Source organism: Protopterus annectens, chromosome 2.part1, assembly GCF_019279795.1.
Source record: "Protopterus annectens isolate FY-2018-M chromosome 2.part1, PAN1.0, whole genome shotgun sequence".
Lineage (NCBI taxonomy): Eukaryota > Metazoa > Chordata > Ceratodontiformes > Protopteridae > Protopterus > Protopterus annectens.
In genome coordinates this window covers 714,535,015-714,553,488 of record NC_056729.1, presented here as the reverse complement: position 1 = coordinate 714,553,488, position 18,474 = coordinate 714,535,015, and the positions used below count along the sequence as shown (strand labels likewise).

The following is an 18,474-nucleotide window of genomic DNA, read 5'->3' as shown; positions in this document are numbered from 1 at the left end:
ATGCAACATAAAAACCACTGTGACCACGTGTTGATAAAAGTTAAGGCTACCGTCTATGTGCGTACCCAGATCATTGACCACTGGGTTAACTTTAGGGGTGTATTATCAACATGGTAATTAGCCGGGATGCTTGACTTCTCAAAGGGTACAATTATGCATTTCTTAGCATTGAATTTAACACAATGGCTTTGGCACCATTTGTTAGAGAGGGACCGTCTTGAAGAATGCTAGTGTCTCAGGGGAGTTGATGATAATCCCCAGCTTGCAATCATCTGCAAATTTATTCAGACATAAACCTTCAACATTTGCTTCAATTTAAGAGAAGTAGATGCCAAAAAGAAGTAGGCCCAATACTGAGCCATGGGGGACTCAACTAGTTGCTGACCTTTTGTTGGAGGTGGCCTCACCTATTTTGATCTCCAGGGTCCTGTCAGTGAATCACTTGGCCATCCTGCAGGTGATGAAAGGGTTTATACCTGAATTAGTGAGCTTGTTTATAATGCCAGAGTGGAGTATTGTATCAAAAGCCTTGGCCAGGTCAAGGTAAGCTTTGTGCACAGTCTTACCTTGATCCAGTGCTTTGTTGACCCACTCAGAAAACCCCACCGGATTGAATAGGTTTGACCTTTCTCTAACAAAGCTGAACTGTAATGGGTCTAGCGTTTGCAGGTTACCTATGTCCTCATTTATCATGTCCATGATGATTCTTTCTATGGCCTTACATATGAGGCTGGTAAAACTTATGGGCCTCTAATTAAGTGGATCAGTGGTTTAACTTCCTTTGTGCAGGGGAATGAATTGGCACAAAGCCTGACTGACTGACTGTAGGCTCCAGTTGAAAAGTGATTCAAGTGGACCAGAGAGGTCAGATTTTATGCTATTTATTAAGCATCCTAGGATGTTATTAATTCCCATCAATGCAGTGTTTTTGGTCTTGAAAAATGCATTGATGACCTGTTCCCTTGTAATGGTTGGGGAGATTATGGTATGCGGTATCTCCTTTGGACCACTGGGGGGAGTAAGTGAGATATTTAAGCTGGACCTGTCAGCCAAAACATTGGCAGTGGCCTCTGGTTCAGTGTGGGTGATGCCATTTACAGTAAGTTCTGCATGTTGTTGCATTTTTCCCCTGAGGTTATGGACATAGCTGTAAAAAGCTTTGTGGTTGTTCTTTGCCTGAGAAGCTATTTTTTTCTTCAAATTTAGCCTTTAAATTATTAATTAACCCTGTTACCTGCCTGTTTAGATTGGTCAGTGGCTTTTAGAATGCAGGGCTTTATTCCTGCTATGCTTGGCCAATATTTTTTTTTCTTTTATAACCAACTGATATTGGGATTCCACCAGGGTGGCTTGTCTTTTGAGTTTGTCTTATTCTTAATACGAGTGGGCACAGCTCAGTCTATACAGCTATCAATATGGTTGTACAGAGATTTTGAAATAGCTCAGCATATGCTGTGGTGTTTATTGGGTTGGGGGGTGCTTGGAATTTAGCCAAGGTGTTGCCTTAGAATACTTCCTAAAGGTTTTTGGTTTTGCTGAAATCCCAGATTTAATTTTTACTTCAAGCAGTACGGTCTTTTGGTCAGATCTGATGAGCAAAGACATTACATTGGGTGAGGAACATTGTCCTCTCATGTTCCATAGTACAAGATCACGGATATCTCTACCCTTGGTAGGAGAATGGACCAACAGTTCCAGGATGTTGGTATTCACAAAGTTTAGGAATCACTGGGCATGTGCATTAGAAGTGGTGTAGGATTCCCAAACTGTAGAGGGGTAGTTGAGATCCCCCATGAATATCATATTTGGTTGAATGGGGTGGGCTCCTGTCTGCTGAGGTAGGTAGTATCGATTTCCTGGTGCAAGGAGGGGGGGCCTGTAGGTTGCAAGTATATGGTACAAGACCTTGTTTGTAGTGAGTTGCACGTGTATGAGTTCCAGTGGGTCAGACACTTTATCTAGTGTCAGACAGTTTATCTATGTTGTGAGGTTGGTTTTAATATAGACTGAGAGTTCTCCACCTTTAGTTCTCTCCTGTCCAGTAGCCAGTCTAAAGGCCTGAAAGGCATTACAACCTTGCATTGCTTGAGTACTCTCTGTGACTTTAAACCATGTCTACATTTCTACACAGATGTCTACACTCTCCAGGGAAAGGAAAGCTTGCAGGGACTGGAGTTTCTTGTTAAGACTTCTAGCATTGAGCAATCCCACCTTCAGATATTCCTTCATAAGTTTAGTTAAGTTGGGAGGTTTATCGGTTTGGTATTGCCTGAAAAAGGTATTATGGGGGTGGAAAAGGTCTTTGCTAATATCCAAAAGCCTAGAGGAGATATATGCAGATCGTTCTTGGCAAAGCAGCATGTTCTGTCAGGCATATCCTCCCAGGCCATGAAATATTGTGCCTCCTTGGATTAACACCAGAAGCTAAGCCATTTGTTAAAATCAACCATTTTCTGTTGGTAAAGTGGCATCAGCTTTGGAGAAGGTGTTATGCTGCTCAGTGCTAGGCTGATACCTGCCTTGAGCAACCACCTACTTGCTAAATTTTCAAATGAAAAACCATGACTCATTCTGGTCACCTCTTGGCCAAGAAGGGTTTGTTTTCAGGTGTTTAGGCTCCTGGCAGCATCATATGCATATTGGTCCAGCTGAGGGGAGTTCCATTGGACTAGTGGGGCTGTCATCTTCATCACAGGGTGTTAATCCTCTTTTAGTCTCTCTGCTTCCTCTGAAATTTCTAGAAGTTGTTAATGGAGTTGTTAAAAAAGCACAAGGAATCACTCCATCAGACATGTGCATAACTGTCTGGGTGGATAATACTCCCTTCCCCCTCAGGAATTGAACTTACATATCTTATTTTTCTGTTTGCAATATCCATTTTACTTGGGCTTCATTTGTGATCCTAATGCATGTTTCCATGTTTCAGTCACATTCATAGGTTCATAGGTAGGTACTAGGCTATTGGCCCTAGGGCCTATATAAGCCTAGCAAAACGGTACCCTGGCTTTTGCCACCCAAGAAAATTATTTTCCTGCACCCCTGTCAAGTAGAGGCACAGAAGTGATCCCCAGGGTGAATTTCCTATCTCCCATCCAATCATCAGGATTTTTCTTGAAGAGTGCTAATGAGGACCTTTGATATAGATAGGTAGTTTGTTCCAGAGTATGGGAGGTTTCTGGGACAGGAATCTATCCCTCCAGCATGTTCTGTTTATTGTGGTGACAAGGTTTAGGTCCCTAGAGCATGTATGTCGGAGGGATTGGGATTTCTTTATGTGGAGCATGTCCAGCAGCTCTGGGTTTGACATAGCTTTGTATGTTAGGCAGAGATCACCTTTGAGTAGGCGATATGCGACAGAAAGCTGAAGTTTTTTGAGACGGTCTGCTTAGGGCATCTGTTTGAGGCCGGTAATCCTCTTTGTGAGGTATTTCTGTGGCCTTTCCAGTTGTTGTAGATGTCTTGTGAGGTACATACCAAAAGGGGTGTTGTACTCTATAATGGGTCTAATGAGTGATGAGTAGAGGGGAACAATGACCTCTTTTTTCCTGGATGAGAAACCTTTTGTGATGAGGTGTGCCATGTAGAAGGATTTATTGACTACTGTGGCAATGTGATTATCAAAGGAGAGACTACTGTCCACCTGTGTCCCAAGGTCTCTTATCACACTTTCGGTGTTAAGTAGACTACCACCTATGTGGTAGTTCATGGGTACAGAGTTTTTACCAAAAGGGATGACAATGCACTTTTTGACATTGTGCTTGAGACCATGGCTTTGACACCAGGCATCTATCTCAATGAGGCCCTTTTGTAGGATGTCCACATCGTTAGGAGTTTTGATTATGGCTCCTAGTTTGCAGTCATCTGCGAATTTTGTTAGCCAAAGACCTTCTGTGTTAGCCTGTACTTAGAGAAGTAGATACCAAACAAGATAGGATCTAGAACTGAATCCTGTGGTACTCCACTTGTCACTGGTCTGATGTTGGATTTAGAGTCTGCTACTTTTACAGTGTGGGTTCTGTCAGTGAGCCATTTGGCAACCCATCTTGTGACATAGGGATTTATACCTAGTTTAGTGAGTTTATCTATAATTCCAGAGTGGGGCATGGCATCAAAAGCCTTGGTGAGATCTAGATAGGCTGTGTGAACCACCTTACCCTCATCTACGGCTTTGGTGACCGCTTCAAAAAAGTCTGTCAGGTTTAGGAGACATGATCTGGCTTTTACAAACCCGAACTGGGTAGGTTCCAGAGTTTGGAGATTACCAATGTCATTGTTTATAAGTTCCATTCCTTCAACTCGGCCTAGTGTAGCTCAGACCTTTGGCTTAACACAGGCTGATGAAGCAGTTTCTGAAGGGGACACTTAATGTACAGTGTCTGATGAAGACTTGAGATTTGAATTTATATATATATATATTTATACACACGTTTTGTGGACAGTTGGTCAAATGACCAACTATGTCAACATCTGTTTGGTCTACATCATTTGGTCAACACAGATAGATTGTTGACAGGTGTGTGAGACTGACAATCCACAATAGGGAGATATTCCCTTTCCCTAGGAATTGTGCAGGCTCTGAGTTAGTATATATAACTAGAAGGGAATAAGGGGGTGCAGCCCCATACACAGGGGATTCGGTGGGGCCTTGCTCCCATGCAGAAAGCACTTATACTTGGTTTAGTCTTCTCCGGGGTAATCCCCAAAGCATGCACACAATGTGTCAACGTTTTAACATCGATATTCTGGCAGACCAGTTGAGGAAGCTATAGATAATGGAGATGAAGTGCCTTAGATGCATGGTAGAATGCACACTGTGGGACAGGTGAAGAAATGATGATGTAAGAGCAGAAGCCAAATTGGCTCTAATTACAGAAAAGGTCAAAGAGAACAGATTACAGTGGTTTGAGCATATTTGCAAAAAAGCAGAAGACAATTTGGCAAAGAACTTTTGGGACAGACAGGAATAAGGCAAGAGGAAACAAGGGTATCCAGCAAAGAGGTGGATGGATTGTGTGAGAGAAGATCTGTGACAGTTAGGAATGAGTGTTAAAGAAGGTAGAAAGAGTGGCAATGACCAGAGAGAGATGGCAACACTTGTCACGATACCTGAACCCCATGTAGAAAATGTGAAGGGGGGGGTTGATGATGATGATTCTGGGTGTTGGTGTAGCTGGTCATTCAACACTAGATGCCCTATATATATATATATATATATATATATATATATATATATATATATATATATATGTGTGTGTGTGTGTGAATATATATATATATATATATATATATAGGGAGAGAGAGAGAGAATTTTGTTTTTCTTAGTTTGTTAGTTTTGCTATCAAAAGATCCATCATGTTTAGGATAATATAAATATTTCTCATTCTAAAAGAATGAGCATTTTAGTCCGTTACATTTTCCCTCGTAGAACTTTTGGTAATACTTTTTCCAAGTCTTTCTTAAAGCTTGCTAGACTTGTATATGGCCAAAATATGTGATGTCCTTACATTCACTGCTACAGTATTCTTAACAGATTGGTGCCTGCCGTGGAAGCCCAAACGTCCGGCCGGTGTACCAAAGACTACTTGTTGTTTTAAAAGGTATGCCAAATGTCACCCAAATGCTCCTTGTGTAGCATAGGGCATAAAGGTGACGTTCAAGCCTACCATGATCAGAACTTCTTTGCTGTCAGTCTGAAAGTATGTTTTTACCATCGATCTGTTTACCTGCATCCATTTTCTGCCAGTTAAACTAATTTTCATTCTCCACTGACTACCTACACCTATTTGCTGACTTCTATTGCAGTTGCAAATAACTGCCCCATTGGGGATTTTGTTTTTCTTACTTTTTTGTGCTCCTTGGGTAAATGTCAGTGTGGGAGACAGATTCCCCATAAAGACCGCCACAATAAGTGTCTTTTTGTCTACGGATTTCTTATGACCATACATCTTGTTCTGTTTGTTAGGCATTCATTCCAAAAACCCTTCACAGTAGTCTTCCCTTTCCTTGTATCTTAAGAACCAGTGTCTTAAGCTTCTTGCTAAAGATACAGTGGAAGGAATCTTCCACCCTGAGGGTCAGACATTAGGAAGGAAGAAGGTAAAAAAAAAGTACGACTGGAATCTTCCCCTGTTCAGCCTCTGGCTCGTGTTTCTCCCAAGGTCATTATAAACCTGGAGGCTCGTCTGGCTGCATTGTTGGATTTCTTTGACGCGACCATGTCAGAGGCCACTGAGGCTCTGACTGGCAGCACATCTGAAGAGGCTCTGCAGGCATCAGTCTTGGACACTCAAGGGGAATCACAGTTGATTTTTTCTGGGAGTTCCTCAGTTTTTGGTTGGGTAAGAAATTCCTGCTACAGTTCTCCACTGCTGTCCTTGGGTCTGAGGCTTCTAAGTTTTTTTGGAGGGGACATTCCCTTAAAACTGAAACAAAAAAAATAAACATGCTTCTTCTGCTCCTAGGGAGCCACAGAGTGAGTGGCAGGCCTTCTCTCAGGGGCTATTTACTGGTTTAATGTCCTTAAAGCCTAGTCAAATGGTTTTGGTTCCTGATCCTCCTTGGTCCTCTACTCCCCTTAAACGGTCAGATTTGGATAATGAATCCCTGACCTGTTCTACTCAAATTCCTTCTCCTTTAGATATGGGTCAGTGGAGGAGGAATATATTAGTCCAGATGTTCCTTTTGAGGAAATTTCCTTTAGGGACATGCACTGTAGGATGATGGATTTTTTTTTTTAAGTGGGATTCTGCTCAGGTCTCTGATATCCATAAGTGGTACTATGAGCTGCTGCATTTGGAATCCCCTGAACCTGCGGCTATTCCTCCAGTTTTGGCTGCTTTGTTGGATGCTTTTTCTAATGCCTGTCATGTACCTGATTCTCTGCCCCCTGGCTCCCAAGAAGCCTGACAGGTTTTATAGGGTGCCTGAGGATTGTTCTTTCCTATATAAATGCCCTGTTGCTGACCCCTCTGACATGTCTGTAGTGTCTGATAAGCCATCTCAATTGCTTCCTTTGGCCAACTTATTTCCTTCTGAAAAGGATAGCAGAACTATGGAAAGGTTGGGTAAAAGGTTTACACTTCTGCTACCCTAGCTTTTAGGGCCATTATGTATCTATCAGACCCATATGTCTAGGTATGTGTTGGTTCTTCTTTCTCAGACCCATATGTCTAGGTATGTGTTGGTTCTTCTTTCTCAGACCTTTCAACTTATTTCTGATTTTCCAGATTCCGGGGGTAAAGCTTCTGATGTGAAGTTGTTCAATCTCACCGTTCATTCTTACAAATGGGTTCAGAGCCAATCCCTTGGCTCCATGTCAGCCGCTTTCACAAGCTTGAGGTTTTCGAGTAGCTCCAGGCCAAGTCCCTATCCCATGATGCTCTTTGCCTCACCCCAGATCTAGTTTGCCGCTGCAACAGATCGGAGGTCGAGAGTGTAGCTCGGGCCAGTATTTTCATTTTTCAAAATTTACTATATAGTTATCTTTAGGATTTTTTCCGAAAGTGTGTTTTGTTTTTTTTTTTTTGTCCTAGTTTATCACTGACTATTTTTAGTCACTTTCTTTATTATTTCTGACGAAATATCTTCGTTTATAGAGTCTGCTCTTAGGCCTTTCATTGGCCGTATTTTTAGTTAGTCCCTAACCCATTTAGAGTGTGCTTAACTCTTATATCCTGTTAGTGTGAGAATATTATTCTTTGTAGCTGAATCTTTGCTGTTATTGCCTTGAATCGTTAACTGTTTATCCTAGCTAGTGGTTTTGTTTAGACAGTTATAGCTGTTTAAGTATTTTATTGTTTATCTTAGAGTGTGGTGTTAGCCTAGCTAGTGTGTTGGTTTGTCTAAGCAGTTATAGATATATAGTTATTTTCGTTACACTATGGCTGATCAAAGGGAAAAAGAGAGACAAAAGTCAGGGTTCAAGAAGTGTGGACAAAAAATGTCCATAACTTATTTACATGTAGATTGTGTATACTGTTTGGGTGCAGTCCATCTTCAGGAGGACTGTTCCATTTGTCATTCGTTCAGCAGCAGGGTTGTGTTAGAATGCAGGAGAAAGCTAGTGGATAATGGATAGATTTTGTTGAAACCTGAATTTCAGGAATCTCTTTATAAGGCTGACAAGACTTCCAAATCTTGCAATGGATCCAGGTCCTCAAAAGCTTCTTCGGAGCCAAAGTCTTCGGCTCCGAAATTGGCTGAGAAGGTGTGGTCCACAGTCTTCGGAACCGAGCAAGTTTCTTGGTGCCGGTCCCCGGTATTGGAGCCGGTCTCCGAAGTTTTGCAATCACCATTCTTACAATTGGTGGCTTCATTGATCCCTTCGACTCATTCTTCAAGGAGCCTCTCCGATGTGGATGTGGACCAAGTGGTGCAGAGGCTCCTCCAGAAACTGGCATTAGCCAAATTGCTGTCGTCTCCGACCCAACCGGTCTTGGAGCCGAAGACATCCTTGCCTACTGTGTCTGCTCCTTTCCAAACAGAGCAGGGTCTTTGGAGCCGGAGAAGGTAGAACTGATGATAGTTGAACCCTCGGAGCAGAGGCCTGTTCCAGTGCCATCGGCTCCATCGACTCAGACAACTTCAATGCCTTTTGAGGAGTCTGGGAGCTGACACTCTCCAGTCGGCTCTGGGGGGGGGGGAGGTTGAGTCGAACCGATGTGTCTGTTTTGACCCTTCCTCTTGGAGCTTCGGCACAGATGAGCTCAGCTCCTTCCTCTGGTTCGGAGCCCACTGTTTCGGTGCCGAAGAAGTCGCCATCTTCTTCGGAACCAGCTGCCTTTTCGCATCAGAGCAGTGGGGCCTTCGCTGCCATGAGGAGAGTTATGTCTTCTAAGACACCCACTTCATCAGGGCCTCCTTCCTCATCCCCGAAAGTGCTGCATTCTACCTCTGCATCACAGGTCCCATTAAAGCGTCGAGACTAGAGCCTCAGGTTGCCCCATTGGGTGACCCATGTTCTACTGAGACCTCATCAGAAGCTCCTGCTGATGAGGTTCCCAGGAAGAAGCTTTGCAAGAGGAGGCATTTAGACTCCCCGCGCACATCAGACACTGACTTGGAGGAGTTAGAAGAATCCCCACACTCTCCCTTGGAGGATATCTCTTCTGCTGAAAACCTAGAGATCCTAAGACAGAGGGGTGGCTGGCAGTCCGTTAACCCTACTGATGATGAGTCGGTGCTTCTGAAGGCCTATGGGTCTCAACCCTCCACCTCCTGGGTAACTCCACCCTTCGATGAATTAATGGATTTGGTTGCTCAAAGGGCGTGAGAGTCTCCTGATACTGTGGAACCTGTCCCTCGGAGGCCCAACAAGTTTATTACATCGCCACAGGGCAAGTTGTTTCTTACTAAAGGAGTGGCAGTTGATGCCATGGTGGTGGTGGTGGCCACCAAGAAAGAGATGTCTGAAACCTCTTCTACTATCCATCCTCCTAATAGAGATATCAGGATTATGGACAGGTATGGGAAACGCATTTTTAATTCAGCGACATTTGCTATGCAATCGCTCAACTATTTGACACACTTTACCAGACTTCAGAGAGATCTCCGTAAAGAGCTTGGAGATGCTCTACAGAGTACTGCAGCTGAGGTCATTCCTGATAAGGTGACATCCCAGCTCAATACTCTTAACTCTATAGTTAACTCGTCCATGCATCTCATCTCATATGCAGCTGATAGTATGAGCTGGGCAGCGGGTTCAGGAATAGCTCTTTGGAGACATTCCTGGATGCGCTTATGCTCCTTTGCAAAAGCCTTCAAGTCTTCCTTTATTAATTCCCCATTTGATGGCTCGTCCCTTTTTGGGCCCAAAGTAAAGGAGACCCTCACTAGGTGTGAACAAGATGGAAAGACTCTTCGTGCTGTAGGAGTCCATTTTTCCACCCCTACTAGACGTTATCATAAAGGGCAAAAGGGAGCCTTTTAGAACACATGCAGTGAACCCCCCTCCAGGGGCAGAGGAGGGGGCAATAATGGAAGACACAGCACAGGTGGCAGAGGGGTCTGCAAAACCAGAGAGACAGAGATCAGTTCTTTGGCAAGCCCTACCCGACTGTCCTACTCTGGAGGCAGTCGGGGGTCGCTTGTGTTTGTATCCAGACACCTGGCTAAAAATTACAAATGACTCTTTGGTACAAAGCATTATTTCTATAGGATATGTCATTCCTTTCACAGAACCACCATCCGTACGAAAGAAAATCCCAGACATTCCACCCAGTCTCAGGGATCAAGCAACCATAGAGATACAAAGGTTGCTAGAAAAAAAGAGTCATCCAGCCAGTCCCAGCAGACCAAATAGGATCCGGAACCTACTCAAGATTCTTTTTAGTTCCAAAGAAAACAGGGGACTGGAGGTCCATATTGGACCTCAGCAAACTCAACATTTTTGTAATGAAAGAGAAGTTCCGGATGGTCACACTTCACTCGATTCTTCCGTTTCTAGGAACTGGTGATTGGATGTGCTCTATAGATCTCAAGGATGCTTACTATCATATCAGAATGGCCAGACCATCCAGAGATCATCTGCGTTTCCGGCTGGGAGCCAGTCATTATCAGTTCCGAACACTGCTCTTTGGTCTCACAACAGCCCCTAGAGTGTTTACCAAATGCATGGCAGTGGTTACGGCTCACCTGAGACATCTAGGATTCCGAGTGTTTCTGTACCTGGACGACTGACTCATCACTGCCACCACCAGGCATCAACTAGTTCAATCCAGGGACCTCACTCTAAATCTGTGTTCCCAGGTAGGAATTACTATAAATTTCAACAAGTCTGCATTGTCACCATCGCAGCATACTTCTTTTATTGGAGCAGATTTAGACACCACCACCGCCATGGTAAAACTGTCCCTGGAAAGAATAGTCACACTTTGGCAACAGGCATCAGACATTCTGACACAAAACAAAGTACCAGCCTCTCAAGTTTTAAAACTGCTAGGTACTGTGGCAGCAACTCTCATAGCAGTTCCTCTAGGGCCCATGCACACGAGAATCCTTCAATGGTTACTCTTCACCCAGGGGTCTTACCAACAACTTTCGATGTCATTCTTGATAATCATTACAGATTCTTGCAAAAAGGCTCTACAGTGGTGGTTGACCAGCCACTATGTAACAGTAGGTCGCCCATTTGTTCTTCTCCCGCCATCAGCCACGGTGACCACGGACGCTTCTCTGATGGGGGGGCTTTTTCAGGGAAGAGCAGCCCAAGGCACCTTGTCAGAGACAGAGTCACAATTACACATCAATGTCCTGGAGATGAGAGTGGTACTTTTGCCATTGCAGTACTTCCAAGACTCTCTTCCTCTGGGAACAATTGCAATTCAGACCAACAACATGTCAGTAGTCTGGTATATCAACAAGCAAGGGGGAACCAAGTCTTATCCCCTGTGTCGAGAGGCCCTAAGAGTCTAGCAGTGGGCTGTATCCACCAGGCGCTTTCTGATAGCGACGCACATCCCGGGGAAATCCAATGTGATCGCGGACAAACTAAGCAGAGCCATTCTGATGCCGCATGAGTGGTCCCTCAAAGACGACATAGCAGAGATGATTTTCCACAGATGGGGCTAGCCTTGCTGTGACCTGTTTGCATCCCCCATGAATGCCAAATGCAGAAACTACTTTGCCCTGAATCCCCCACCGGGGGAAAACCCAAGGGATTCTCTCATCCACGTTTGGCCCCTGGGACTTTTATATGCATTTCCACCCATTCCCGATTCCAAGCCAAAGCCTTGGGGAGGACTGTAATTCTGATAGCCCCTTATTGGCCTTGACAGACTTGGTTCCCCTTACTTCGACTCTACCAACTAGAGGACCTTGGATTCTGGACCCAGTTCCAGATCTGCTGACACATTCGTCAGGGGCTGTTCATCCTTCACTTCACTCCCTCAAATTGACAGCTTGGCTATTCCAATTTCCAACATAGCCAGGTCCCACAATCTTTCCTCGGGGGTGCAGCATATCTTTGTATCTTCACACAAAGCTTCAACCAGAAAGTTATACGCTAGCAAGTGGAAGTGGTTTGCTTTCTTGGCTTCTCAAAATTATATTGACCTGTACCTCACCCCAATTGCTAGCATATTAGAATTCTTGACTAAGCTTTTTAATGAAGGTGCTGCAGCCGCTACCATACGTGTTCAGTTGGCTGCAATTTCAAATTTTCACCTCGGATCAGAAGGTTCTAATCTTATGTCTCACAGGTTATGTAGAGCCTTCTTAAAAGGAACCATACATCTCAGACCACCAGTTAGACAACCTTTCACTCCCTGGAACCTAAATTTTGTTCTATCTAGAATTCTTCTTCTTCCATTTGAGCATGCATCTTCCTGCCAACTAAAATTCCTGTCTTGGAAAACCATTTTCTTGGTGGCCATTACATCAGCATGTAGGGTGTCCGAACTTCAGCCCTTATCTATTAAACCCCCATACTTGATTTTTCACCCTGACAGAGTGTCGCTTCGGAGTAACCCTTCCTTCCTTCCAAAGGTATTTTCGGAGGCTAATTTAAATCAAACTATTGAACTCCCAACTTTCTTCAGTAACCATTCCAACAAGTTGGAGTATATGTTGCATGAGCGTGATGTTCACAGACAACTCATATTTTATGTGGATAGAACCAAAGAATTTATAAAATCATAACGACTTTTTATCTCTCATTCTGATACCAAGAAAGGGCTACCAGTGTCGAAAGTCACTCTTTCAAAATGGTTGACTGATTGTATAAAATTCACACATTTTTCTGTGAATCAACCCTTAGAACATAACGTAAAGGTGCATTCCACAAGGGCTATTTCTACTTCTTCAGCTTACGTGGCTAGACACAGTATGTGCAGCTGCCACTTGGTCAAAGCCTCATACCTTCATTACGCATTACAAAGTAGATAAGGCCTCCAGGGACAGGGCTTCGTTTGATTCCACTGTCCTCAGGAATATATTCCCATGAGCCACCCAGGATGAATGGTGCTTGGGACACTACCCATTTGTAAGAATGAATGGCGAGATTGAACAACTTCACATAAAGAAGTTATGTAATTACTATAACGTTCCATGTGAGTTGTTCATCTCACCTTCATTCTTACATTCCCTCCCACCTACCCCCTCCAGGCTTCTCGAAGAACGAGTAAGAGATTTGGGGTGTGGTGGGTCCTTGTATAGGATTTCTTACTCCGGCTGGAGTAACGTTCATGTTTTCTTAGGTTGTATATGTTGGGATCAGCAAACTAGATCTGAGGTGAGGCAGAGAGCATCATGGGATAGGGACTTGGCCTCGAGTTACTCAAAAACCTACACCTTGTGAAAACGGCCGACTCAGAGACGAGGGATCGTCTCCGAAGCCATTTGTAAGAATGAAGGAGAGATGAACAACTCACATTGAATGTTATGGTAAGTACATAACTTCTTTTTCTTTCCTTGCTAGGGGCTTCCTCTCAAGTCATTCATCATTCAATTAAATGTAGTTGTGATGCAGCAGATGCCTTTTTTAGGGCTGCTGTTTTTGGTTCAGTAACAAAGAGCTATTTTTGGCTTAGGCTTCAACCTGTACCTGATGATAATAAAGCTAAGTTGATGGATGATTCTCCGGATTCTAAAGCCTTACAGGAGCTTAAACATGTGTTTGTTTCTCCTGTGCTTAAAATTCAGAGAAACTACACCCCTAACCTGCCTTTGTTCGTAGGCAAGCCCAGCTTTCTACTAAAGGTAGGAAGAGTGGCAAAAAGGCTCCTCCTGCTAAGGCTACTCAATTTTCTGGGACTGTGAAGCCTTCCTTTCTGGACAAATTAGGTGCTGTATGACTATCTGTTTCTTCCCAGCCACATTCCTCTTTCTGTTCATCTTTCTGTTTCTATCCCTGTTTCGCTTCAGTTCACTCAGGATTATTGGTTCTTTCAATTATTCATCAGGGGTACTTCATGGTGTGGATATCCCATCCTCTTTTTATGGGCATTCTTCAGCCTCCTGGGGAACAACTTCCATTTTTTTCCAAAGGTTCTTCAAAATCTTTTGACTCAGGGTACTATTCAAGAGATGCCTGTGTCCCAAATGGAAAGGGGTTCAACTCAAGACTTTTTCTAGTGCCCAAAAAAGAGGGCATTTGGAGACCTGCTCTAGACCCCTCTCGTCTAAACATTTTTCTAAAAGTGACTCCCTTTTGGATGTTTTCCCTTCAAATTTTGTTTCCTTTCTTACTCCCTCAGTCCTATATGGTTTCTCTGGATCTCAAGGATGCTTCTCTCCATATTTCAGTCTAGCCTCTTTTCAGAAAGTATTTGCATTTCTCTGTTGTTTCCTGGCATTTTCAATTATCTGCTTTGCCCTTCCTCCTGCCTCACGGGTGTTCACCAAATACCTTGCTCCTGTGATTGCTTTTTGCAGGCTTTGAGGGATCCAAATATTTCCTTACTTAGATGACCCTGTTGATACCCTTTTGCAAAATCTTTGATGTGAAGTTGTTCTATTTCACCGTTTTGTTCTTACACGTGGGTCGGAGCCGATCCCTCGGCTCCGAATCGGCCGCTTTTCAAGCTCAGACTCTCAGAGAAGCTCAAGACCCAGTGAATATCCCATGATGCCCTGCTATGAGTCCCCAGATCTAGTTTGCCGCTGCAACGGATCAACAACTCGTCGGAGTTAGCTCAGGCCAGTGACTTTAATTTTCTATTATAGTTATCTTTCTCTTCAAAAAAATCCTTTGTGTATATATATATATATATATATATATATATATATATATATATATATAGTTATATAGTAGTGTGTTAAATAGTATAGTGTTAGGATTATAGTTAGTTTAAATTGTTAGAACTTTTAAATAGTCCTTTTTTCCTCAGGCTTAGGCCTTTCTTTTGGACGTGACAGGGCTCTGTCAGCCGGTGTGTGTTTGTGGGTGTTATACACATTAGAGTGGTAGTTTAGTTTATATCTTATAGTAGTATACTTTTACTAGTTAACCGAACTATTATTCATAATATGTAGAGTGACTTATAGAGTGTTTAGAGATATATATATATATATATATATATACATATATATTTACTCATATTATACTTGTTTTTTGTACTAGTTATTATAGATTTAGACATGTCAGAAAAACAAAAGTCAGGGTTTAAAAGGTGTGTGTGTGTGGTCAGAAAATGTCGGTTACAGACAACCACTCCACCTGCGTGTACTGTTTGGGCGCTGTACACTTACAAGAGATGTGCTCTATCTGCCATTCCTTTAGTGCCAGGGTCCTTCTGGAAAGACGTAGGAAATTGGTGGATAGAGGACTCCTGAAGCCTGAATTTCAGGCTTCTTTAGATAAGGCTGACACCTCTTCCAAGGCTTCAAAGGGGTCGAAGTCTTCCAAAGGATTCTCGGAGCCCAAGTCATCAGCTCCGAGTTCCTCAAGTATGGTCCGTGCATCGGCTCCACAGTCCTTGGAGCCATGTATCGAGTCTTTACCTTGGGGGTCCAATTGTGGAACCGATATTGGAGACCCCTCAGTCTCCAGTCCTTCAATCGATTCCACCTTCGGCCCCTTCGACTCATCCCTCGACTCATTCTTCCAGGCATTCCGATGTGGATCTGGACCGAGTGGTCAAGAGGCTTTTAGAGAACCCGGCCCTGGCCAAAATGCTTTCTGCTTCGAGCCATTCGGCTTCAAAGCCTGAAATCCCTCCCATGGCTTCTCCACCTCCTCCTCCGAAGCCAATCGAGCGTTCAGAGCCGGGGCAGACGGAACCGATACTGGTAGAACCCTTGGAGCCGAGGTTCGATCCTCCTTCTTTGGCTCCATCGACCTTGATCTCCTCGGACCCGACCGGGGAGTCTCTGGGTCGACAGTCCCTCGCCGGCTCCGGGGTGGAGAGTTGAACCGATACCTCGGTTCCGACTCTTCCACTTGGGGCTTCGGCGCAGGTGGCCTCTGCCCCGTCCTCTGGATTGGAGTGGGGGGGTCTCGGTCCGCGGAGAGCTGCCGGTCTCTTTGGAGCCGACTGACTTCTCGGACCGGGATTCTGGTGCTTTCGATGCCATGAGGAAGGTCATGGCTGCCAAGACCACTACTTCCTCGGATCTGTCTTCCCCTTCCCCCAAGGGGCCTCGTTCTACCTCTTCCCTGCAGATCCCCACGAAGCGTCGAGATCTAGGACCTCAGGTATCCCCGTTGGGTGGCCCCTCCTCTCTAGGCACTTCACTGGACGACCCCACCGACGAAGTTCCTAGGAAGAGATTGTGCAAGAGGAGGCACTTGGATTCCCCTCAGGAATCTCTGACATCGGATACCGACTTGGAGGAATTAGAAAGGTCCCCACGAATCCCCCTCAGAAGATGTCTCATTCGCAGACATATTGGAAATTTTAAGGCAGAGAGGTGATTGGCAGTCCCTTGCCCCTTCTGAGGACGAGTCGGTTCTCCTGAAGGCCTTCGGATCTCAGCCATCCACCTCCTGGGTTACTCCACCCTTCGATGAGTTGATGGAGCTAGTTGCTCAAAGGGCGTGGGTATCTCCTGACTCGGTGGAACTGGTCCCTCGGAGGCCCAATAAATGTATTACTTCCCCCACTGACAAGGCCTTTCTTACAAAAGGAGTCCCAGTTGATGCCATGGTGGTGGCGGCGGCCACCAAGAAAGAGATGTCGGAAACCTCTTCTGCTGTCCATCCTCCTAATAGAGATTCTAGGACAATGGACAGGTATGGGAAGCGCATATTTAGTTCTGCGGCATTTTCCATGAGGTCACTCAGCTACCTGACACATTTTACCCGCCTTCAACGAGATCTCATAAAAGAGCTGGGAGATACTGTTCAGGGTAATACAGCTAATGCAGTCTCTGAAACGGTGACTGCACAGCTCAACACCCTTAATTCAACAGTAAACTCATCCATGCGTCTCATTTCATATGCTGCCGATGGATCGAGTAGGGCTGCAGGCTCAGCGATAGCTCTTCAGAGGCAATCCTGAATGTGCCTTTGCTCCTTTGCGTAAGCCATTAAATCTTCATTTTACAATACCCCATTCGACGGGTCTGCCTTGTTCAGACCCAAAGTTAAGGAGACACTTACTAGGTGTGAACAGGAAGGGAAGACTCTGTCTGCTGTTGCGGTCCATTTTTCCACTCCAACCAGACCGTACCCCAAAGGGCAACAAAGTGGGAAAATGTGGTTCTGAAAACCTCAAGGAGCTTTCCAAAACACACCTACTGATACCCCCTCTAGAGGCAGAGGAGGGGGCAGAAATGGAATACGCTGTCCAAACGGCAGAGGCGGTCTGCAAAACCAGGGCGACAGGGATCAGTTCTCTGGTAAGCCCTATCAGCGATCCTGAAAGGAAGCCTGGCTGTCCTACTCTGGAGGCAGTCGGGGGTCACTTGGCTTTATACCCAAACACCTGGCTAAACATTACAACGGATTCCTGGGTAAAAAGCATCATTGCCAGAGGTTATTACATTCCCTTTTTTAAAAACCCCACCTATATGTACAAAGATCCCAGATGTACCACCCAGTCTGAGAAAACTAGCAGCCGTAGAAATCCAAAAGCTGCTGGACAAAAGAGTCATCCAGCCAGTCCCGGTGGACCAAAGAAGATCCGGAACTTATTCAAGGTTCTTTTTAGTTCCAAAGAAAACAGGGGACTGGAGGCCCACACTAGACCTCAGCAAACTCACCACCTTTGTCAAGAAGGAAAAGTTCCAGATGGTCACGCTGCAGTCGGTTCTCCCGTTCCTAGCAACGGGCGATTGGATGTGCTCTATAGATCTCAAGGATGCTTACTACCACATCAAAATGGACAGATCATTCAGAGATCACCTGTGTTTCTGGCTGGGGGCCAGTCATTATCAATTCAGAGCCCTGCCCTTTGGTCTCACCACAGCCCCCAGGGTGTTCACCAAATGTATGGCAGTGGTCATGGCTCACCTGAGACAGTTGGGTTCCAGGTGTTTCCATATCTGGATGACTGGCTCCTCACCGCCACCTCCAGGTATCAACTAATCCAAGCAAGAGACTACACCATAGACCTTTGTTCTCAGTTGGGCATAACCCTAAATTTCAAAAAATCTGCGCTATCACCCTCGCAGCATATTACATTTATAGGAGCAGAACTGGACACCATCGATGCAAGGATCAGGTTGCCCCAATCAAGAATCATAACTCTCAAAAAACAGTTATCCAGTCTCCTAGCCCGCAACGAAGCTCCAGCATCCCAGATACTACAGCTTTTAGGCACAATGGCAGCCACATTGATAGCAGTTCCATTAGGTCGCATGCACATGCGAATTCTCCAGTGGTTACTTTTCGCACAATGGTCTTACCAACAACTACCCATGTCACATGAGATTCGGTTAACCAATCTTTGCAAGAAAGATCTCAGTTGGTGGTTGAACAGTGACCAAGTGAAAATCGGATGTCCCTTCGTTCTTCCCCAAGCCACAGTGACCATGGACGCTTCCCTGATAGGGTGGGGGGGGGCTATTTCAGGGAAAGACGGTCCAAGGCACTTG

The 18,474-nt window shown here is 44.7% G+C and overlaps 1 protein-coding gene across 1 annotated transcript in view; it reads left to right on the top strand.

Annotated features, from left to right (window-relative positions):
- MAP9 (microtubule associated protein 9) overlaps window positions 1-18,474 on the top strand; it is a 1,126,417-nt gene that overhangs the window by 795,655 nt on the left and 312,288 nt on the right. The gene's annotated exons all lie outside the window — the stretch shown is intronic.